The sequence below is a fragment of the Mustela putorius genome, unplaced genomic scaffold, assembly GCF_011764305.1.
Source record: "Mustela putorius furo isolate JIRA1106 unplaced genomic scaffold, ASM1176430v1.1 tig00000224_pilon_pilon_pilon, whole genome shotgun sequence".
NCBI lineage: Eukaryota > Metazoa > Chordata > Mammalia > Carnivora > Mustelidae > Mustela > Mustela putorius.
The window spans coordinates 34292010-34316218 of NW_025421321.1; positions in this window are offsets into that span (position 1 = coordinate 34292010).

The following is a 24209-nucleotide window of genomic DNA, read 5'->3' on the forward strand; positions in this document are numbered from 1 at the left end:
TATATACCAGATATTTGGGATATAGTTTAGGACAGGACTAACAAGTTCTTTGCCTTCGTGGACTAGATAGTCCAGGAGGGAAGGCAGACATTAAAAAGAAAAGAATTCTGAATTCTTCAAGTACAGAGCTTCTAGAAGGAAGCTATGACAGTGAGTAATAGCATGTACAAAGCTCTATGCTCTGGTGCCAGAGAGAAAATACTATAAGTGAAAAACCAAATGATGTCAAGTGTGGTAGGTTCTGAAGAGTGATACAAGTTGGAGCAACATGAGATTTTGATTTCTACCAGAATGGCAGTGGAAAGCCACTGAGAGTTGTAAGCAGGGGTGTTTGATCTGATCAGATGGGCCACAAAAAGGGAGCAGTCTTGTGTTTTGATATACACTGAATGGTGGTAGTAACACAAGTGATTCCCTTTGTGTTGCAAATAGATAAATGAGTTGAATTTGTTGTGAGTTTATTTTTGCCTTCTTGTTCTGTTTTTCATCATACTCATCTGAATTTGTCACCAATGTAAAGGAGGCTCTAATTTGGGCTTTGCATTGGGAAGTCCTGAGCTGGTGGTTTCCACATTCTCTATTCCAAGATGGGGATCTGGCTTTCTAAAGGAAAGTCATCTCTTTGTAATGTCAGCCTCTGGGCAACATTTGTAAGAGCAGCTAATCCAGGCTGTGAACTTTTTTTGAAGCACTCAGCTCTGTTTTAGGGCCTGGGTCCCTAACAAAATTTAGGTAAATTTTATTGGTCTTTAAATAGATAATTTCACTTACAGTGCATTGTAATTAAAAAACAAAATACATTACTAAATAAAAGTAAGACAGTTGTTCTACTGTTGGGCTCTGGATAAAATTGCAGATGCAAAGTACAGTAGCAGAGAGGTGTATGCAGGATGCAAGGTATGGGGGCATTTCTTTTCTTGGATTCTCCAGACTTCTCCCACTTGTGTGGAATGGATTCATATTTACTCATCATGCCAGCTGGTCTATCTACAGAGATCACTCTAGAAGGCAACTGCTTTGTTGAAATCTTTTTCCTGAAATTCTCCTCCTTTCTGTTTTTGGATAAGTATGTTCATGTAATTGCCTTGATTGACTTGGCTGGCTGCTGCTAGTCTCGAGTTCCTTGGTACTACCAGAAGCCAGATGCTTAACTGTTAATTGAGTAATGACTAGTTATGAATTAGAGGTCCTGCTTGGACCCGAATATAGTTTTATACTAACAACAGCTAAAACAACTGCTATTCCTGGCCCCTCCCAACTATTACCACTATTAGTTGAATGTCTGTAATGTGCCAGATGCTGTGCTAGATGCCTTGCATATATTTTCTCTAATCTTTATAACGACCCTGCAAGGTAGGTATTCATATTGCTGTCATCTACTGTATCAGTAGACTCCCAGCAGGAAACAGATGGCCCACTCAAATTAGGATAATTTGCGAAGAGTTTAATAAAGGGACTATTTACAAAAGTGTGGTTAGGGTGAGGGAAATCCCAAGCAGTGTGCCTGGGGCTAGTAACAGTAGAGCTCCTTTGTTGTAAGCCTGAGAATGAAGAGGGGAGGGGAGGGAGTGGATGTGCGGGGATGGAGAAAGCTTTATGAGATGCTGTCAGCAGGAGTTGAGTCTTTCTATTAAGAGAATTTGGTCCATAGGCATCCTGTAGTAGTGGAGCAAGGGGAATAGATATTCCAAGGTCACACTTCTTCCTCTCTTCAGTATTTCATTTGGAAGCCAGAGGACAAGGGAACTTGTTCATGTTTCCATACATTGCAGAGTGGAGAATGGTAATGGAGAGTGGGATGCAAACGGAAAGTATCTAGTACATCTGCCAAACTTCTTAATGCATTTAGCATTCAGCTCCTTACTACCTTTTCTTCCTCTCATCTTCCCTCCTCTATTGGTGATAGTGACTCCAATATTCAAGTATTTGATCCTTGAACATTGTGGCTTTCAGCTGTTTTACCTCTTAGCCTCTCCAATTTTTTTTTTTTTTTTCTCCGTAACTCCTTTGCTCACTTCATGGTCAAGCTCACCAATCATGACTAGTCTCCTGCCTTCACTGAGATCTTCAGCCCAGGGGTACTTCCCTTTTTTCAGTATCCATTCTTGTCCTCATGTCCATGCTTCCTACTTTTCCCAGTTGGGATTCCCTAGATTATCATTAGGATCACCTCTGACTCCTTTGCTTCTCTGTCTCTGACTCTGTGCTTCTGAGAAGACTTGACTTTGGCTAATGCCATCCTGCTGTTTCCTCCATGGCTATACTTGAGTAGCTGAACCTTCTTGGAGAAAACCTACAATTGGGCCAGCTGATCTCATGTTAAATCAGGGCCACAGATCTCAAATGAGTGCTCATCTACTTGGTATTTCTACTACATTTCTCAACTGGGAAATGCTTTATTTTTCTTCAAGTTACTTGACACTTTCATTAAATTTGTACTTTTCTCCTGGTTCACTCCCATTTGAGGAACTTTCCTTGTACTTCACTAAAGAAACAAAAGTCAGCTAAGAACTCCCCCTACTTCCCACCCCCCAAATCTACCAATCTGTCTCTACCTGTGCTCACACCCTCCATCTTTCCTTTTGTAACAGTGAAGTGTTAAGTGCTAATTAAAATCCAACCCATCCACTTGTGTTCTAGATCTACATCCTTTCTCAAGGACTTTGTGCTGCATTTTTCTCTTTTGTTTTCTGTATCACCATTCCTCTGAACTGAATCATTCCTGTGAGCATTCAAACATGTTGTAGTGTATTCTGTCTTAAAACATACACATATGCTCACTTGTACCACAGTAGTTTCTCTGTTCTTCACAGCAGAACTTCTTGATATTGTTTATAATGTCTCTACTTCCTCATGTCACATTTTCCTCCAGTCTGTTTCCAATTCTCCTTTTTCAGTGAAATGGCTCTTAGCACATTTACCAGGGGTCTTTGTTTCTCAATCCAGTGGTCAGCATTTTTACTTCATCTTACTGGCTCTCTCAGCAGCTTTTGATAAAACTGACCACCTTTTCTTGAAACACTTTTTCTTTTTTCCATGATACCCGCTTTTTAGTTTTGCTCCTGCCTCACTGGCAGCTGAGCCTTAGGCTCCTTTTATGGCTCTTTCTCTTCTTCTTGACCTCCAGCAGATAGCATAACCAAGGCCTTTCACATCTGTCAGTATATACTGTAGCTAGATAATCTTATCTATACAGTGATTATGTTGGAATTTTTATCTCTACCTCAGATCACTCCCCTGAACTTGTATATTCAACTGCTACTTAACCTTTCTGTTGGATGACTAGTAGACATCTGTAGGAGACACTGTTGGGAGGCCTTCTAACTCCTATCCTCTCCTTGAACACACACCTAGATAGCATATTTCAGCTTCTCTTACTGATAGGTGTGGCTGTGTGACAGATTCTGAGCTCACGGCTTGTGAGCAGAAGTGATGTATATCACTTCCAGGTTCAGCCCATTAAAACCTCCCACATATGATTATTCATACTCCTTATCTTGAAAATGGGTACTGATGAGCACAGTGACTTTTAAAGCAAAATGTTGAAGATAGATTGGCAATAGCATGGAAGGAACATGGGTCTCTGAATCACCACTTGGAGAACAGCCGCCTACCAATCAAGAATAACTGATGTGGATTTTAACTGAGCAAAAAATAAAATCTTAATATATTAAGCCATTGGATTTTGGTGATTATATATTGCAGCAGCTAGAATTACCTTAATGAATATGGTTTCCTAGCCTTACCTGCCCTCAGCAGGACTTTTGGCTCCCTTTATCTCAAACTTGCTTCTATCCCAGTCTCACCCATCTCAGTAAATTGGGTCACCATCTATCAGCTGCTTAGCACTGGAAGAGTGCCTAGCACAGATTAGGTGCTCGTAGGTACTTGTTGAATAAATGCATGTTATCCGTGATTCATTTCTTTCTCTCTTAGCCATCTAATCTGTCAGTAAGCCCTGTAAGCTCTATTTCACAATATCCATCTACTTCTTTCTACCTCTACTATAATCATCTTAGTTCAAACTTCTGCCATCTGTCAATGGCACTATTGGGCTTCCTAACTGAACTTTCTGCCTATGTTCTTTCACCCTCCAATCCAATCCTCTTATAGCAGCTAGACTGATCTTTTGAAAATGTAAATCAGATCATGTTCTTCTCCTTGTTAAAGCCCCACAGTGGTTACCCATTACACTTAGAATAAAATTCCAGTCCTAATGCTGGTCTACAGGGCCTTGTGTGACCTGGCTGCTGCTTCTCTCTCTGACCTCATTTTGTTCCAGTCACTTTTTGCTCCTAAAGCTCTGACCACAGTGGCCCCCTTCCTGTCCATGAACATACTGGGCTTGTTTCTACTTTTGGGCTTTTTTCTGGCTGTTCCTTCTTGCTGAAATGTTCTTCCCTGCTTTTCTTATGATCAGTTCCTTCTCATTGAGGTCTCAGCTTAAATGTTCCCTCCCTAGAGAGGCCTTTCCTGATCATCCAACATAGAGGAGCCCCTAGCCACTTCCTGTCACAGCACTTCCTGTCTTTGTTGAAGACAAAACTGTCTTCATCATCATACTTTGAACTACTTGATGTTTTGGTGGTATACTTTATTGTCTTCCCTTTGCCCCTATGAGGGAGCTTGCTTGTCTTGTTTAATTTTCTGTTTCATCACTAGGAACAATATCTGCTATTTAGTACATGCCTAATATGTAGCTCAGAAAATTAAGAAATATACTCAAGCTTACACAGGTTCAGACTCAGTCTTTCCTATGATTTATTCTGGGCTCATACATGACTTGGTTAGCTTGTTGCCAAGATGAATACTATTGACTATTATTATTATCTTAAAGAAAATTTTTAACTTTGCAAAAGCAGTGTTTTTATTGCATACAATTTAAAAAATAAAAATAAGAGCTAAAAAATAACTGTCCAACAGCATCTCTGAGCCAATTATCATTGATATTTTGGTGTGTTTCTTTCATTCTAGTTATTTATACACATTTAAACAAAAGTGGCATTATTTTCTCACACTGGAATATTGGTCATTACTTTGTTGTAGTATTAGACTTATTCAGCAAGTGTTTTCTTAAAGGACACTTTAGCCTAACTCCAAGTATAGTGATGGGTGTTTCTTTAGGAAGGTTTTTTGGATCCACCAAGTGAGTGTAGCCTGTGGTCACAGAATCTCACCTCTGAGGCACTGGATGATGTCAGTTTATCACTTCTGTTGTCCTAGGGATGGTGTTGAAAGTCAGGTAATGCTGTGATCTCTGTGGTTAATTTTCTTGTTTTTACTTGTTTCCTGTTTTACTAAAAAGCATGACCTGTTGCAGAATTCTGTGCCCCAGTTGGTTTAGTGGTGACAAGCTAATGTTTCCTAAGGTGACTGTAGCAGCTTGCAGATTGGTAATAATGAAACCAACCTCTATTACATGTAATAAAAACAGGAATCTTAATAAAAAGCTAAACAAGAGAGGGGCACAGGGAGGGTTGCATTCTTCTTGCCTTAGGTCCTGGCAAATTTGTCATGTAGTTACTGAAGCATCAAAGACAAGACATTTGGCTGTGGCTCAGTTAGAATTTACTTTTCAAATGGTGTACATTAAAGGAATAATTATAACTAGTAGAGGGTACAGTATCAGAGGACCAGAAAAGGCCAAATCAAACTTAATATCCTGGAGGTAAAAAAAATATTTTGGATTTTTAATGATAGATCTTAGTGGACAGGGAGGAATGGGGGTGATTGGTTCAAAGCTATATATTATTCTTGAAATTAGATGTAATAATTGGAAATTATTAATAATTGGAGATTAATAGGAGCCTTTCAGCTCATGTTGCCATGTACATACACCTCTTCTGTAGTTCTATAAAGGAATTTTCTATAAGACGTGGTATGGTGGACTGAATAATGTTCCCCCAAAGATGTCCACATCCTAATCCCCCAGGGTCTGTGATTATGTTACTTTATATGGCAGAAAGGACTTTTCAGTGTGTTAAGTTAAGGATCTTGAGATAGGAAGATTATTCTGGGTGTTTAGGTTGGGTCCAGTGCAATCACAAAAGTCCTTACGAGAAGAAGCAGTCAGAGATGACGCATGGTGGAAGCAGAGATCAGAGAGGAGAGTAGATTCTGTGCTGCGCTGATAACTTTGAAGAAGAGGAAGGGGCCACAGGCCAAGGTAGCCTCTAGAAGTTGGAAAAGGCAAGGAAACAGGTTCTTCCCTCATGCCTCCGGAAGGAATACAGCTCTGTGGACCCATTTTAGACTTCCGAGCTTTAGAACTGTAAGATAAATTTGTTTCTAATTCATGGTAATTTGTTATAGCAGCCATAGGAAACGAATATATGTGGTTAATTTATAATTCAGGGGAGAATTTAAACCTTTTTGTGGTAATTCCTGTGCAGTTCTGAAAGATGAACTCCATCCTGGATACTGATTCAAACAGGTGGCCATGGTATGTGAGTTTCAGTGAACAATACAGCTGAAAGTTTCTTGAGAGGGGAAAGTTAACTGTCTTTACTCCAATTTTCCAGTGTTCTAGAGCCCCTAGTTCCACTCATATCTAGCCAACCCACTAGCTTATAGCTTTGGGTCATTTGATGCCCTGTTACTTCATTTTAATGTCAATGGAAAAGCAAACTAAGAAAAGCTATTTGGGGATAAAGTATTGAGAAACTTCCCATTAAAAAATAGTCATTAAGGAATTTGACTTACAAAAATGAAGTTATGGGATGCTTAGTAACATCAAGAATACTCTCTTTAACCCTCCCATCATTTATTCTTCATGTTACCTCCCTCTCTTCTGACCCTTATGTCCTCTGTTCAGGCACCTAGATACACAGCACCCATGTTAAAGGGACCAGGGTCTCCTGGGGAACACTTGTATAACCCTGAAGAATCACGACTTAAATGTTGAGGACTGTCTTGATGAGTTAGAACCAAGACTGGTTTTGTTTGTTTGTTTGTTTGTTTTTTATTAACAGCCTGGCTGCTATTATCTGTCCCCTTCTTTCCATGGTACAACTACTATATGTGAACTCACAGAGGACACCCTTGGCAGCTGCAGGACATAATTACCGCATTCCAGAATATCTTTTAGGCATTTGGATCTATGGCTAGCTCTTTGGATTGCTCCCCTGCTAACTAATATGTTACTGGCTTGACACAATTGACAGCCGGCTGTGCCGGTGGCTAAAGGACAGCCTCTGGGGCTGTCTCAAAATGAGGTTAATGATGGGCTAGATGAGCATTCCGGGTTTCTTAGCCATCATCTTCCTGGGAGCAGAATATGTGTGGGGCTCTGGTGTGATGACAAGGGGGTCTCCCTATGCAGTCAGATGTACCAAATGGGCCAATTATTCTTTTAGGTAGTTCATGGGGATTGTTTTGTTAATTTTGAATGTAATTAAAACAAAGCAGAGTAAAACAAAACTAGACCACTCCTGTAACCACAGAAAGCCCGGGAGAGAAAGAGTACAGAAGTAAACAAAGCTGCATCTTTTCCAGGGGTGGGGTTGGGGGAGGGGACTCTCTTCAGTATGCTCTCTCATGTTCCCACACATCATTAGGACCAGACACAGGGTAATGGGGTTCAGGTTGAAGCTATAGTCTCAGACTAAAAGGGCATTTCATAGTTATTCAGATAAGCTCATTTTACAGATAAGGAGGCAAAGGTTTTGATGAAAAAAATGGTTTCTCTTGATTCTCAGTTTGTTAGAGGACTGAAAACCAGAATGTATTTCTCCCAAATTCTAATTGGGGAGGGAGAAATCTTGAGGAGTGCTGACTACTCATTGGGTTAGAAGATTCTCAACCACGTATTGAGCATCTTGTGGGCAGGAATTATGCTTGTTTGTGTCTGCATCTTAGCAATAGGTACCTGGATAATAGAAGGTGTTCAGCAAATATTTGTTGAGTGAATGAGTGAGTAGATAATTAAATGAATGCTCCACCAGTAATGTAGGGAGGTAGGAAAGTTGAAAGCTTCAGCATTCAGAAACCGGAATGACTGGAGTGCCTGGGTGGCTCAGTCAGTGAACTGTCTGCCTTAAGCTCAGGTCATGATCCTCAGGGTCCTGGGGTCAGTCCTGGAGTTGTGCCCTGCATTGGATTCCCTGTTCAGTGGGGAGTCTGTTTCTCCCTCTTCTTCTACCCCTGGCTTGGCTTGCTCTCTCTCTCTCTCTCACTCTTCCTTTCAAATAAATAAATACAATCTTAATATAAAAAAAAGAAACCAAATGGACTTCTGAAGCATGAGATTGGCTTTATTGTTATTGCTTTGTTTATTTTTTCTTAACTTTCATCAATCTTACAATCATACTAGAAACAACCCATGAAGCCCATGATTATCTCTGTGGAGCTGTGCTATCCTGTGTAGTAGACAATAGCCACATGTGGCTATTGAACACTTGAAATATGTCTAGTTTGAGTTGAGATTGCTGTAAGTGTACATACACAATTTCAAAGGCAGTGCAAGGAAAGGGGTATAGCATGTCTTGTTAATCATTTTAAAAATCTTGATTATATGTAAAAATAATGTTTTGGATATATTGGGTTAAATATATTATTACAGTTAATTTATTTTAAAAGCCTTTTCTAATGTGGCTACAAGTGACTTGCATTTGTGGTTTGCGTTTTATTTCTGTTGGACAGCACTACTGCATAGCACTCATTTTTGTGTTTGCTGGACAAGTAAGTTCTAAGACTGAATTAAGCAGCGGTTCTCAATCAATAAATATCCAAAGAATTACTACCAAGAGTAACATTTAGCAAAGATATGCCTTCTGAAGGTAGTGCCCCACATTTTAGCATGGTTAATTCCTCATCCTTTTAGTCTCTGCTTAGATATTAACCTCCTCAAAAGCAGTTCCAGATCAGTTTCAGCTGTTAGTCTCTATTTTAGACCCTTGTTTATCTTTTCATGTCACTTATTCTAATGTGCAATTATTTTTATTGTATATTATTAAATAATATAAGCTTCATAGGAGGAGGAAGAGGTTGCTCTTGTTCATCTCGGTGTCCCAGTCATTTAGCCTTAGACCTAGAGGATTAAGTCTCTATTTCTATTTGTTGAATGAGTGAATGAAAAAACTGGTTTGCCTGTGAACATAGCAGTTGAAATTATCTTTCACCTCCAGAAATGGCTACTGTTTCATACAGGCAATGGGTGTTACTAAGAGTGAATCTGTTTCTGTGATTGCATTTCATGAGACTGGTTTGGAGAAGGAATAGAGAAGGCAACAGTGCAAGTCCTTGTTGGTCTGAGGTCACATCTGTGAAGAAATGGCTGGATTGGGCTAAATGGGAAAACAAAGTTTGCTGCACTAGAGTTCATCTCCATGCACAAAATCAAAAAGCTGCTTAAAAATCTCACCTAAAACCCCAGGCTTCACTACTACTTTTAAGTCGAGGAGGTCCCCAGTGAATCAGGTGACCAGAATATTTTTGTGCTGCATTTAGTACATTTAACAGAATCACTGTTTTGAAGGGCACAGCAGTATTAGTAGTCCTTTGCCTAATTTAAACAAAATTTATTTTCTGTTCCCTCTTAAAATGTGGTACAAAATACTTTCATAAGTGAAAGGGAATGAAATGCATTTTACCTTGAGAATTATATCTGAGAATTTCTTAATAAAGTTTGAAATGGAGGGAGCCACCTGTAGTTTTGCAAAATGGGAAACAACAGAGTAAGGCAGGGAATGTTTCCGGGTAATCTGGAGGGTGGTGCAGGGTGCTCCCATTTGGTTTCTTTTTACAGGTGTTGGCTTTTTGGAGAAAACAGATGGGTCCTTTGAAGATGACGTTTTTGGCCGAGTTCAGGATGTTGTAGGCAGGATTTGGTAATAGTGGGTGACTGAGCAGCATCAGTATGTTCAGCTCTAGGTTGTTTGGCTGGCTGTTACCCACTTTTGTCTCCTGTTGACATCACACTTACAGGTGTCACATGGCCCTTTCCTGTTGCTCCTGGCTGCAATGAGACCTAAAGGCAGTTGCTTCCAGGGGCAGCAGCTATGGAGCCAAACTCTTGTCACTACCCTGTTTATGTGTGGAAGCAGCTTCTATGAGAGTCAAACCAGAGGTGAGATAGACCAGCCTCTAGGTTTCTTCTCAGGGAGTGTCAGCTCGTTTTAACCCAGACTGGTTGAAAGTTAATATCTCATCATAATAACTTGCACAGCCATCCAACACTAGGTTAGTATGAACTCCAATAGAATTTCATATTGCTTAAAATAAGGATGCTGTGAGTTTTGCTCATGTGCATACAGAAAAAAAACAGAAAAAAAAAAAAAAGATGAAGAGATGAAGCTGCAGATCCCTGGGCCAGTTGTCAGAGAAAAAGCCTTGATGCTAGCAATTGGAGCTAAGCACCCCCCTCCCTTTTTTTGTTCTTTTAAAGTGAAGGTAGGTTTGAGCAGAGAAAATCCTTTTGTGCTGAGTGATTCCATCGGGAGAGAGGTGGATACTTTTGAATATAAATGAATGTTAGTGAGTTGGAGAATTAAGATTCTCCTTCATCTGTGTATTATGGGCTTCATGTATGATGAGCATGCGTGTTTCTAGATTAACCCCAGCCTGCCAGGGCTTGCTTAGTGGTATTATTATTAATAGCATCTTTGATCCCAGCATGTGTTTACCATACCTTTCCGGGGGGTATCTCTTCTTATTGATGATGGGGCCCTGCTTAAGCAGATGGGGACATCTTAGCAGGAAAACAGGCAGACTTTTCAGTCTACAGAGACTTTGGATCCCTTGTCATGGGGAGTGGGAGACAGGGTGGGGAGTTTTGGGTGTGAAGGTGGTAAAGTACGGAGGAATAGGTAATTCTTAAGATTATTCTACAGCAGGTTTAGTGTTCAGTTTTGAAAACAACTAATTTGGAAATTGAATATGAAGATAATCTGGATAAGAGTATAAGCATGGAGAGAAGAGGGTAGTAGACACAGGAATATGTTTTGGAGAGGGAGAAGGAGACAGGGACAGGGAAAGAGAAGAAAGAAAGGTTTGGTAGGAAGGACATTAGTGGAACGGGAGTTTATGTGATAGAAGGAGTGTGGGGATGAATTTGCTCATGGTCTACCCCTCTCCCTGTACTGCTTATTTTCTTAGTGGCTTGTATGGGAAAATGGGAGATTGGCATGGGAAAAATTCTTGAGGACACTAAAGAACATTTTCTCCCTTTCTTTATCCTTTTCCTTTCTCTTCTCTTTTGCTTCCTTTGCTTTTTTCCCTTTACATCCTAGGTCACACATTTTGGTGAAGTTTTGCATGGGTGTCAAGAATGCCTGTTTAGCTTTGGGCAAGTCTCTTAGAGCCCCTGCTTCAGAGAGTCTTCATCAGCATGGAAGAAATGAATCATGTGCACGAGATTCAGCAGTGAAAAGCAACTCAGAATGCAGATTATTTTGTGATTAAACTCTCTGTATGGAATAATCATTGACAAACAGAATTATAAGAAATGAAATGCATTTTAAAATGTATAATAAAATAGCAAAAGTTTAGTGATTGTTCTCTTTCCTTCCTAGTCATTTCATGATTATTGCTCGACTAATGTCTTGGAAGTGAAGCAGCCGGGAAGCCGGGAAAGGTGTGAGGTCTGATCCCCTGATGTAGGGCTCAGGGAAGATTTTTTTTTTTTTTTTTCCTGAGAAAAAAGGCTAAATGGGTTTATTCACAGCAATGTAAACAAGAACATTACATGTTACTACTCAACATTGCTGTATTTCAGAAATAATAAACTTCCACAGACCACTCTTTGAAGAATCATCTCTCTTGGCTTTTTTCCCATGGTGGTCTTGACATCTGGTTACAAGGGATATAAAGAAGGGTGGATTAAATTAATCAACTGACCAACCAACCAAAATAAAGATATACAGAGGTTTTGAGTGCACTATGAAATGCATCTAGTGTTATGTGAGTTGTGAAGTGTACCACTAATACATTCTCACTTCTTTCATGGTTGAGAAGTATACCCTACCATCATCCTAGGCTTTGCAGAAGTTCCAGGTGGTAGAGGTTGACAAGATCTCCCTGTGCACTTAGACAAGGGCAGGGTGTCCCTTTGCTCACTGGAGCAGATGGCTTTGCACAAGCTCTTTAGGACAGCCCATCTCTGGTTTCCAGCTCAGATCACTGAACTGGAAACATGCCTGTCCACAGAGATGCTCACCTTAGACAGCAGTCAGCTGTCTTTATGCCTTTACATCTCTCCTCCTTTCTGATGTTTCCCCTTGAAATGAGGCTTCTTAGTGGCCTGATATTTGAAGCAGATGGACTGGTAGTTGCCTGGACTCGCCAAGCAGTAGGCCTTCTGCTTTTTTTTTTTTATTTTTGTGACCATCTTTATCTGTAAAATGAATGTCAATGTGTATACCAGTTGTTGGCCTGACCATGTGAAGAAAAGATGGCAGAGGTTATGAGAATATGTGATTGGTAATGCTTTTGTGGGGCAGGCCAAGAAGTGCTAAAATCTCTCAGATATTTCAACATTTCAGACTATGGGGACCATATTTACAAACACCTTTGCACAAATAGGAAGACTTTTTCCTTGGGAGAGAGGTCAGTGATGAGGAAGCAGTGTTCATTTTGAGCATGATAATGCTTCATTGACATGAAAAAGCTATTGGGATTCTTGGTTTTTCTCCTCCCTACCTCCTGCCCACCTGCAGGTCCTGCTGCAAATCCCCTTGTAATTATCCCCACCACTGAAGCCTGGAAGGCTCACCTCCCAAAACAGGGGATCTTAGAAGGGCTAAATGTCTCCCACCACACAAATATTCTTTTGTTTGAAGAGGAAGTTTGCTCATCCAAAGATTATGTTCTCCTGTGGCTGTGCCATGATCGGAAGGGAAAGAGGTTTTCATGTTCCCTGTGGCTGACTGTTGGGGAAAACATTGTAATGTCAGGGTTTAGGTTGGCAAGGTAGGAGTCACAGAAGCTTTTGAGGTGGTCTCTTTGCCATTGCATGGTAATATAGCCATTTTCCGGGATTAGAGAAGATGGGGGAGGAAGACAAGCTGCATAAGGGATGCTGTCACATTATGTGTGATTTCTCTGGTCTTTGAAAATCTTCCTGGTTTAGTGGGATGTGTGATCTAGGCAAATTGGTCTCTGAGGAGAAAAATGGCACTTGTAACCTAGTCTGTTCCCAGTTCAGTGTTCCATGTGGATACTACTGACCTAATGTAATTTTTTTTAGACCTACCCATTAGGAGCATCAGAATTAGGATCACGATGCCCACTGGTTCTGCTTGATTAGATATTAGTGCTTAGATAACCTGAAAGAAGTGCTTTTAGCCAGCGGCTTTTATTTTTTATTTTTATTTTATTAAAAGTTTTTATTTTAATTGCAGTTTGTTAATAGGCAGAGTTACATTAATTTCAGGTGTACAATATAGTGATTCAGCACTTCCATATATCACCCAGGGCTCATCATGACAGGTGTCCTCCTTAATCCCTATCACCTATTTAACCCAAATCCCCTTACCCACCTCCCCTCTGGTAACCACCAGTTTGTTCTCTGTGATTTAAAGTCTGTTTCTTGCTGCACCTGGGTGACTCAGTGGGTTAAGTGTCTGCCTTCGGCTCAGGTCATAATCTCAGGATCCTGGCATTGAGTTCCATGTCGTCTGGCTCTCTCCTCAGTGGGGAGTCTGCCTCTCCCTCTGCTCCTCTACCTCTCTGTGCTCTGTTTCTCTGTCTCTCTCTGTCTTTCAAATACATAAATAAAATCTTTAAAAAAAAATCTGTTTCTTGATTTGCCTCTTTCCTTTTCTACTTTGCTTGTTTGTTTTATTTCTTAAATTCAACATCTGAGTGAAATAATATTAACCAAAAGCTTTTGAAAACAACAAAATGATTAGTGGAAAATGACTAAATGTATACTTTGATGTAGATTAAACACAGTTTACACATAAATAATTTAATGATAAATCCTTGGCAGGTTACAAGTGAGTTATAACTATAGTGTTGTCAATAACCAAGGCCTCTTCCCTACAGTTTTGGTAAGATGATAGCCAAGAGTAGTCTAGGGCTGGATCTACCTTGTAGGAAGTCCAATGTCTGTGGGTATGCTCCTAGGTACCTTGAGGGTGTCAGGTCTGATGATCAGGCCCAGGCACGTTAAGTACACCCTCAGCCAGGACAGATAGAGAGCTCTTTGATTTTGCCTGGCATTTAACCAAATATGGTCTCAAGTTGGATTTGTTTCTTAGGCATTTCAGGATCTAGGGGTTTGTTTCTGGGTCTGTGATGGTCTTGGGTCAAACTGAGGGATGATAAATATATTGTAAGTGTGTCTCTTTTACCTTGCCCAGTCATGGCAAACATAGCTAATTGATCATGGCCTACTTGGCCTTAAGCCCAGAGGCCACTGCACGGTTCCTAGGCAGCCCTGAGAGTTGGTCTGGGAGATGCAGCCCGTTGGTAATCTGTGACCCATCGCATCCTATTGCTTGAATTGATAACGTCATTTCAGGACTTCTTAGAAGTCCTGTCTCCAGTGCTTTAAGTTCAGTTCTTAAGGGGCAAGCTCAGGCTAGTTCACATGGGGTTGGTGCAGTTTCTAGTCCTTATAACTGTTCAATAAATTTACATTATATAAAAATGAATATCAGTATGGTGGAGTGGAAAGAGAATGGTGCTGTTTGTTTTGATCTTGGATCCTGGCTATTTTATTTACTAGTGATGTGACCTTTGACAACGATCTCTTAGAGCCTTGGGCTTTTATGTGTAAAATGGAGAGAACAAGATTCAACTTTCAAGAGTATTGTGAGAATAAGAGGTAATATAAATAAATAGCTTGGCATATTTTCTGATACTTAAAAAAAAATTTTTTATTATGTTCTGTTAGTCACCATACAGTATGTTGTTAGTTTTGGATATAGTTCTGATACATTTTAAGCATTAGCCATTATTAGTGCTAATGTAGGGGGAGATTAGTGTAGTGCCTGGCAGGCAATAGATATTCACTAAATGTCACTTTCTTTTTACCCTGTTTATTTCCTTTGTAGGAGTTATCACAGATTGTAATTATTTTTTTGTATGTGTGTTTGTTTATTTCTTGGATCATCTCTACTAGAAAATAAGGTCCATCAGGAGGTTTGTCAGTTTTGTTCACTGTTATACCTCTAGAACATAGCATCGTGCATCGTGCCTGACACATGTTGTCACTCAGTAGGTATTTGTTGAAACACTAAATGTGCTTGATTTATTTTCTTAGTAAAATAGCAATATGCAAGAGACATGTGATGCTGTTCTCTATCATGAATGTCCCCTCAAAGGCTTGCCAAGAGGCTACATGAAAATGTTGTCTACTTGGCATTTTATGGAGGGGAGGGGTAAATAGGTGTCTGGGGTTTTATATCAGGAATGAGTTTCCTTGGGATTGGAGGCTGCTTACAGTCCTTTCTCCCCTTCCCAGTGGGACTGTTTTATGGGTCTCACTTCAGCAATCCAGACTGTAATGGAGCTGTCTTACCCACAGTTGGACTTGGCAGAGCTTTATGGTTGAAGGATTTCAACCATGTATAAGGTGGGCACATGTGGCTATTGACCCCTGGGAATGGGGCTTGTCCAAATTATGGTAAGCTGACAGTGTGAAATACACCCCAGATTTTGAAGACCAGATATAAAAAAAGTGGAAAATATTTCATTAACAATTTTAATATCAACTACCTATTGAAATGATAGTTATGTTGAGTTAAGTAATATCTATTTTTAAAATAAGTTTTACCTTTTCTTTTTACTTTTTAAAATGTGGCACCAGAAAATTTGGAAATGATATATGAAGTTCACATTTTTGCTTTCATTATATTTCCCTTGGCCAGTGTTGCTAGAAGGGAATTCAGTTTTGGGTCAGGGTAGAGAACAATAGACTAGATGTCCAAAGAGCTGTTCTCAGTCCTATTTCTGCACTAATTCAGGATGTGACCTTGAACAAGCCATCTAACCATTCTGTACCTTAGAGCTTTATGGAAAATGCTTTTCAGAGGCTTTGATAACTAAGAAGGGAAAAACAGTGTTAGAGAACTATATAATTACAAGATCCTAATTGTCTTATTTTCATTCCTAAAGCCACTTTGGGCATATCTGGGGTACAGGCAGACATACCTCCTGATTCTGGAAAGAATACACTGAGGGTACTTTCTATCTGCACGAGGCTCACTCTTTGCTGGAGGAATACAGGGTGCAAAAAGCAAGGCAGGAAGTTCTGGCTTTTGTGAATAGTTTGGATGATAATTAGGACTTTCTAGTCAAGCTGAACTTCCTTAAAGAAATTACAATTTTTATGAAACAGACTGACTCACTGTAAAAGTCTCATCCTTAGTGCCACCACTCCATTTTATGAAGCCAGTACTATTTTCAGTTGTGTCAGACTCATTCAGAAAAACAACAAGGTCAATATTTGCACACAGTGGGTATACGGAATGACTTGTTTGACCTGGGAAACACAGACCTTTCTGCTATGTCAGAGATCTGGGAAACTTCCTCTTCCACAATCCCTGCTGAGAAGGAATCAGAACTCTGATGATGATGTTTGTCTAATTGAGACTGTGTCTATTTAATTTAGATTGTGTCTTTCTAATTTATATTATGAGCCCTCTCAATTGAAATTAAGTCTCTCTTAATGTTTTGTATGGTATCCAGTGTGTTTTCTGTGCTTAGGTAATATGAACAATAAGAAACATCTTAAAATATTGATGTATTTTTATTACTGTGAAGGTTCTTTGGAGGAAAATCTTCAGAAGCTTTGGACTTTTGAGTGTGTATAGTCGGCAAACATTTTAGGAAGAAGTAGAAAATTCAGGGACCTGCTATTTATAAATACCTGGATGATTGATGGGATATTTTCATTTTAAAAATCTAGCTATATGACATTAGGTAGACATGGTTTTATGCTACATTTTTTTCACTTCCCTATACAATTACAAAGTTGTTACATTGAGTATATCTGTCTTCTGGTAGATAAAACTCAGATCCCTACAGTTGTATGCATTTCCGTTCCCTGTGAGTGTACAGAAAAACTTCAGGCTGCATTTGGATGTATTATTTAATTCCCTTTTTTTTCTTTCCTCTAGTAGAAAAGAACAAGCATGGCTCTGGAGTCCACTAGTATTAGAATCTGGGCTCTACTACACAATTTGATGATCTTGGGCAAATTATTTAATTTCTTCAGGTCTCAGTTTCCTTACCCTACTTTAGAGTAAGGTATATCCTGCTTTTTTAGTTGTTTGAGGATTGAATTGGGTTGCCATTATAAAATGCTTAGAAATTAGTGATAGGCTTTCTCATAAAGAGCTAAATTAAAAAGACATATTTGACTTTTTGCAACTCATAGATTATGGTAGATTGCATTTACTCAGGACTTTTTTTCCTCTAAGGATATTTTGCAATTTTTATTATCTCTATAAAATATTTATGCATTTATAATTTTTCATGCCTATTTTGCCAAAGGGGGAAACTGAGTCACTTGAAGATTGAGAGTCCAGTTGTTCTTCATTTAGGCTGCCATGTCCTTTTGTCAGAGTAAAGTATGAAAATGCTGACCTTTCCTTGCCAGTGGAGAATCCACTCAGCGCTATTTACTGTAACATTCCCCAAGAGAAAAAGGGGGCCCAGTGCCCAGATCAGCCCTTGACTGATTAATGAGCATCAGTGTGTGCCAGGCATTGAGAAGGGTTCAGAGAAGACAGAGAAGGTCCCTGTCCTCAAATAATTTGACAGCTAATGGGTAAGTCAAGGGCACATAAATACACATGAAAACAAGACTAAAGCATATTGACATATATGGGATCCCTGCTATGTGCAAAGGCATATGTTAATGCCTTCTGATTGGCAAAGCAATGAGGGATATACAGGTTTAACAGAAGAGAGAGTTTGCTGACTGCTGTAGGAGTCAGGAAAGTTTTCTTTGGGATAATCAAAGGCAATGGTCCTGAACTCTTATTGGATCCCACTTCCTGAGATTTGGATTCAGCATGTCTGGGACAGGACCTGAGATTCTGCATTTCTAACATGCTCCCTAGTGATGCTAATGCTGCTGACCTTCAGGTCACATTGAGCTGGGAGACTAAGATGAGCTGAATCTAGCTCTGGGAGGAGAAATTAGGAGGGCACACCAAGGAGGATGTGTGTGCCCTTCTTGGTGTGCCCAATTTTGCCTGTATATTTTTGGCTTTTGCCTTCCTCATGCCTTTCACCTGGAGTGCCCCTTCATTGTGGTTGGCCAGTGTCACTTGACATTACCAAATGGTGAAGCAATGTGCTGCATGTGCTCTTTATTCAGAAAGAGAAAATTTCCACCTTTCCTATATGGCCTCGCAACCCTGTGTTCTCTTTCTCAAAATATTTGCATTTGAATACTAGCTCTGACTCTCTACTCTCCTCCTGTCCACTTCCCTCCCCCTCCACTCTTATTTTGGCAGCAGTGAAGTTCTTGGGCTTCCCAATTGAAATAACTTTAAAAAGGCTTAAAGACAATCCCACAAATTATAGTTACTGGTATTTACTCAAGTAAAACCCAGTGTCCTGTTGCTTTGTTGACAGCAGGGTCCAGTTGGGTTAGTAGGGGCTGGTAGAGTTAAAAAGAGGACCTGGTTGAGTTGCCTCACCATGGGAGGAGAGAGGTATGCACAATCAGATATTTAACACTCCTCAGCAATTATGGGAGTTTGCATTCTCTCCCTGGCAGGAACATAGCCCTTTACAGCAGTGTTTCAAGTTTGCTTCCAATGCTATCTGATAGAAGTGCTTTTATCCCCTGAAGATACAGTACAAAATACAAATCATCATGGGTTTTATCTCAGCTGGAGCTGCTGCTTCTCCAAATACATTTACTCTGTGCAACTGTCCATCAGACCCATTTTTCATCCTTCATCCCTTTACTTTACGATGGCTGGGTTTAAGGCCTTTCTTCTGTTCTTTGTTCCTTTAGCTCAGCGAAGTAAACAGCAGGATTGATCTTACACTGCATTTTGGTATTGTTCCAAGTGCTCATCAATAGACACGGCTGGGAATGCACTGACTGGAAAGGAAGGGCAGATGGAAATGCACTTCTTGTTCTTTGTGCCTTTTAGTGTGCAGCGGAATGTCCCTAATCTGAGGGCTGCTCCACTGGCAACTGATCGACATGCAAATTCATCATCAGGTGATGACTCCCATATTAGTTCTAAGAGAAGTACTTAAAGCTATCAGGGAGTAAAAGTGAGAAAAAAGAAAAGAGATAATGAAAAGGTGAATTAATTAATTAATTTTGCATTCTCAGTAAATCTGTGAAACTGGAAAAGAAAATGGCAGAACTATGGAAAATGGCCTTTTAAGACAACCTTGCTAAGGCAGTGCTGGTTTAGATCCTTCGGCACTGGGCAAAAAGAATGTGTCTGGATTGATCTGTGATAGACAAGTAAATGTTTCTTTGATGCTCTTGAAACGAAGTATCCTTGATTGATCTTTTACTGGCTAAACAATATTAAACAGATGTAAAGGATTTAAAAACTAGCAACTGAGACTTTAGCAATAGTGACATAGTGGGTGGACGGCAGATACCTTCTGAAATAAGGAGAGATTAGGTAGCAAAATCAAGTTCACATTGGTGCATTCTGATCTACTGTTGGCTGAGCTCTTCAAAAAATGTGGATGGTTCTCGTGCAAATGAGTGTACTTATGTAAATAAGTTCCCATTTATTTTCAACATCAGTTTACATTAAAACCATTTTAAACCATATTTCAACCAGTTACTTTTAAATTCACATTTTTAGTTATATGTGACCTTCCTTTTTTTCAAATAGTTCAGGTCTCTGGAAAATAATGATTTGTGTTTGTCTATGAGCTTCTGAAGGAAATGATCTTTTTTTTTTTTTTTTAATTCAGCTTTGTTTTCCTAGTCCATAACACAGAGCAAATGCTCATAAATGTTTATTGAGTGAATGTTTGAATGAATAAATAGATGAATTAAAAGATCTCTTGGTTTAAATGACCTTGGCCAAAGGTATTTATCATAGAGCTAGAAATGAGATCAAGAATTCAGCCCTCTACCCTCAGCTTATCCTGAAACTTCCAGGCATCTGTGTTGTCCCCCAACTACCCGCGTGGTGGGATTATTTTGGGACTCCTGGTTCACCCTTAGTCCACTTTCTCTGAGAACTGCTTGCAGTTGCAGTTGCCTTTGTTGAAAGGAACTACTAGGAACTGGGATATTAAGAGTCCAAGTCAGTTGATAGTGGGACAGAACACAATGGCATTCCTGTGGGAGTAGCTGAATCAGGTTAATAATGAAGAGTAGAATGAATGCCTAAGGGTAACTGCTGATGTGGGGTCCTGAGAACCACTTTGAATCTAAAACTACTGATTGTGTCCAGCTCACTTCTCACACTATTCATTCTACTCTACTTCCTGCCCTCAGATTTTTGGACAGCTCTGTTTTTCTAATGTTTACCCCTTTTCCCTCCAGCTCTATAACTTTAATTGAGCTAATTTAATGATTTCTTGCAGCAAAATTTTCTTCAGATTTCTAAATAAAGTATCTGGGCAGTCACAATCAAATTGGAAAACATAGAGGGGTTATGTTTAGTGGAAATGCATCTGTGTTCCTTGAGTTGCTCCCTGCTACTTTCCTCCTTATTGAAGGGGAAAAGGGTTTTTGTGAAGCTATAGCCTAGAAAATAACTTCTCTTCTATATTAGGAAATAAGATGGGAGGAGAATTATCAAGTAAGAAACTCAAGAAGCATTAAATTTTAGAGCTGAAAAGCAACAGAAGTTTCTACTTTATTAGAGTCTCTAAAAACTCACATCCTGGCTCCTGGAATGGTAGCTGTTCTCATTCAGTGCTATTGATGACTTGGTTCCTCTGGTCTGGAAAGTACTGTTGTCAGTGACTGCATAGCATGAACAACATTAAGTCATGTGGAAACTGTGAGTACATGGCCATGTCCAAGGGAGAAAATAGCCAGATGATTAATGTGTGAAGTCCAGACTTGGTCAAAATCTTTCTTCTATTGATAGCACTATTTCTACAAACCTGGCTAAGAGCATGCTCTTTTGGGCTTGTTAATTCTTCTGGGCTTAATGACCCCCATATTACTATCTCTTCTATATTGCTTAGGTTAGAGACTAAGCTGCTGTATCAAAGATACACCTATGTCTAGTGGATTAACCATGATAGAAATTTACTTCTCTCAAACACAACAGGCAGAGATCCAGGGCTTGGTAGAGTGCCTTTGCATCTTTAGTGTGTGGTTTTGGTCTCTGGCTCCAAATCCCATGCCATTTCTGGCCAGTGTGAGGGGGAAGGGAGGGAGGAGAGGCAAGAAGAGTACATGCCCATTTTTCTTAAGGACATACCCTAGAGTTAGCATATATCACTTCCATTTACCTATCACTAGCAGAACACTAGCCACACTTAATTGTAATAATGTCTGGGAAATACATTATTTTGCTGGACAGCAGAGTTTTATTATATTTCTTAAGTTTTTTTTTTTATTTGAGTATAGTTGGCTCACAGTTTTAAATTAGTTTTAAGTGTACAACACAGTGATTCAACATCTCTGTGTTGTGCTATGCCCACTATATGTGTAGGTACCATCTGTCACCATACAGTGCTATTGTAGTATCATTGATTCTGTTCTTATACTGTACCTTTTATTTTCATCACTTATTCATCCAAAAGTAGAATCCTGTGTTTCTTACTCTCCATCACCCATTCTGTCCATCCCTTTGCCTCCTTCTGGCAACCATCAGTTTGTTCTCTGTATTTATAGGTCTGATTCTGCATTTTGTTTGCTTGTTTGTTTATTTGTTTATTAGATTCCACATGAGTGAAATCATAAGGTACTTGTCTTTCTCAATCTTTTTTATTTCACTTAACATAATACCCTGTAGGTCCATCCATGTCACAAATGATGAGATCTCATCCTTTCTTATGGCTGAGTAATAAGCCATTATATATACACCACACCTTCCTTATCCATTCCTCTATCAATGGATGCTTAGGTTGCTTCCATATCTTGTCTGTTGTAAATAAAGTGCAGTAAACATAGAGATGCATAGATCTTTTCAAATAAGTGTTGTCATTTTCTTTGGGTAAATATTCAGTAGTAGAATATTTGATTATATGGTATTTCTATTTTTGATTTTTTCAGGAGCCTCCATACTGTTTTCCACAATAGCTGTACCCACTGTGGAATTTACATTCCCACCAAGAGTGTACAAGAGTTCCTTTTCCGGGACATCTGGATGGCTCAGTTGGTTAAGCTGCTGCCTTGGGCTCAGGTCATGATCCCAGGGTCTTGGGATTGAGTCCTGAATTGGGCTCCTTGCTCAGAGGGGAGCCTGCTTCTCCTCTGCCTGCCACTCGCCCTCCTTGTGCTCTCTGACAAATAAATAAAATCTTTTTTGAAAAAGTTCCTTTTCCTCCACATCCTTGCCAACACTTGTTATTTCCCATCATTTTGATTTTAGCCATTCCAACAGATGTGAGGTGATATCTCATTGTGGTTTTGATTTGCATTTCTCTGTTGATTAGTGATATTGAGCATCTTTTCATGTGTCTGCTGGCCATCTGCATGTCATCTTTGCAAAAATATTTTTTCAGGTACTCTGCCCATTTTTTAATCAGCTTGTTTATTTATTTATTTATTTATTTATTTATTTATTTATTTATTTTGGGGGTGTTGAGTCCCAGAAGTTATTTATATACTTTGGATGTTAACCCCTTACTGGCTATAGCATTTGCAAATATATTTTTCCATTCAGTAGGTTTCCTTGTTGTTTTGTTGATGATTTCCTTTGCTATACAAAAGCTTTTTATTTTGCTGTAGTTCTAGCATTTTATTTTTGCTTTTATTTCCCTTGCCTTAGGAGACCTATCTAGAAAAATGTTTCTATGACCCCTGTCAAAGAAACTAATGCTTATTTTCTCTTCTAGACTTTTTATAGTCTGAGGTCTCATTTTTAGGTCTTTAATCCATTTTGAGTTTATTTTTGTGTATGGTTTTAGAAAATGGCCAGTTTCATTCTTTTGCATGTAGTGGTCTAGTTTCCCCAATACCATTTATTAAGAAGAAACTGTCTTCCCCCATTGTATATTCTTGGCCTCCTCTATTATTAAATAAAAATGGGTATTGACAGATAATTAACAGTGTTTATCACATTCCTCAAACCCACTCCTTCCCCTTAGCCTACATGCTCCAAATGCATTCAGTAGGGGAATATAAACCTTTTCTTAGAAGGGCATAGGAGAACTGAGCTGGAGATAAGTCTAATCAATAAAGTTCTATAGAAATCTGTAGAGAGAAAGACCACTCAGAGGTGTTTATATTTGTTGTGAGTGATCTCTCTACCTTCTTTGTGTGTTGGTCAGTTAGTCATGGACCTGTGTGAGTGTCCAGTGCTACCACCAGCTGACATAGGAACATTCTCTGACTTCTCAGAAATTATTATCCCACCTCTATTTGAATCCCTAATCTAAGGTATATTTTGTGCTTCCAAGTATAGAGATTTACACTAGTTTTACCAAGTATAGAGATAACACTTTGAAAATTCCTATTTTACTAAGCTATTTTACACTCTCATCAGACTCAAGAAACAAGAGGAGAGAGAACAAGATAATGGAAAGTGTTTACTAATTATTTATCATGAGATTTAGGTATAAAATATAGATTGTTGGTTTACACATAAAATTGTGTGTGGCATACACTGAATGTAAAAGATTTAAAAATATTTAGACATTTATGGGTGGAACAAGTCTCCTACTCTTGACAAAATGACCTTAGATTCTTCAGAAAAATGTTGTTTATTTAAAATATACAATTTTAAGAGGATCTTGATTTCTCATGGTGTGGTTTCTCATTCTTCCAAATCTCCCTGGTATCCTGTCTATACAGCACATGTTATTTTCTATCTTCAGGTATACTGTGTCTTTTTTTCTTCAAGTATATGTCTTATCTCTTTCATTTGACTAAATCTCCAAGAAGAGTATCCATTTATAATTGTCTCCTGTTCCTCTCAGCAGCCAAACACGAATCCTTCAGTACAGCAAATACACTATAAATACTGGTGGATGAATGAAGTCAGCACACAGGGATTTAGGCCCAATCACATTGCAGCTCAAACATCACTTCCTCAGAGAAGCCTTCCCTGACCACCCTGTCTAGAACGGCATGTTGATCACCTTGCCCTGGGCTAATTTTCTTCATAGTACTTACTGCTGCCCAACATGACTTTCAT